This window comes from Harpia harpyja, chromosome 16 (assembly GCF_026419915.1).
Source record: "Harpia harpyja isolate bHarHar1 chromosome 16, bHarHar1 primary haplotype, whole genome shotgun sequence".
Lineage (NCBI taxonomy): Eukaryota > Metazoa > Chordata > Aves > Accipitriformes > Accipitridae > Harpia > Harpia harpyja.
In genome coordinates, this window is record NC_068955.1 from 3,779,212 (window position 1) to 3,780,211 (window position 1,000).

A 1,000-nucleotide genomic window follows, 5' to 3' on the forward strand; every position below is an offset into this window, starting at 1 on the left:
AATTGCATAGTCTCTCATAGACATACAGTGACAAGAACACTGATACCTCATTTAATCAATCTCTGGTGTTACAACTACCAGTCACAGAGCTGCACTGGCAATAGTGTTGCATTAGGAAAGTTTAAGCTGCATGAAAATATAAGTGTGCTTCTGACCAAGGATAGTACAGATCTTAAGATGAGCTCTGCACTGAGAGGGAAGGTTGGTGCAGGGAAGAGGTCTGAGTAATTGCTAGAGACAGGGCTCTTACAGGGGTGGTGTACAGGACAAGGAGTTGGTCAGTGCCTCAAGGGAGCAAACAGCAAACTTTCCACTGTCTTGCAAAACACACAGCAACAGGATTATGATTTTGATAGCACTTATTCCCTTGTGCTGGTTCATCCCCAAGGAGAGCAATTTTGGACCTGAAACACCTCTAACCAGCTGCAGATATAAATTGTTTCGGATGCCACTTCCTCTTGATTTGTTTCATTAATGAATCCTTGCTGTGCTCTGACAGAAAAACCCTTGCATGGTTGGGGCTTTCCTTCTTCAGCTGCGAAATGGTTGTTGCAAGCGCCGTTCCTGTTCACTACATGGTACCGCGTGGTGCTTTTCTGCTCAATGTTCCTCTTCACTACACGGTACCGAGCGGTGCTTTTCTGCTCGATGTACCTCGTGCTCCTTCAGAGCATCCACGAGTGCCTGCGGAAAGGCAGGTATGTGTGTTACCGAGCTACCCCACATCCAATGGAACAACTCTGCGTAGCGCCGCCATTTTGTTTCTGAAACAAACCCGTCACAAACATGAACGTGCAGCAGACGGGCTGAGGCTGGAAGGACTGGGTTGGTTTTCTACAGAGAGGTAACGGATCAGCCATAACCTTTGTTTTCTCCGTTCAACCAACCGCTGCAGCGACTGCTGCCTGGGTACAGGACGATCGTTCGCGGGAGGATGAGGAGGAGCGAGGCGGGAAGCGGCCTGAGGAAAGGCCCTTCCTCGAACTACAGGAAGCAACGT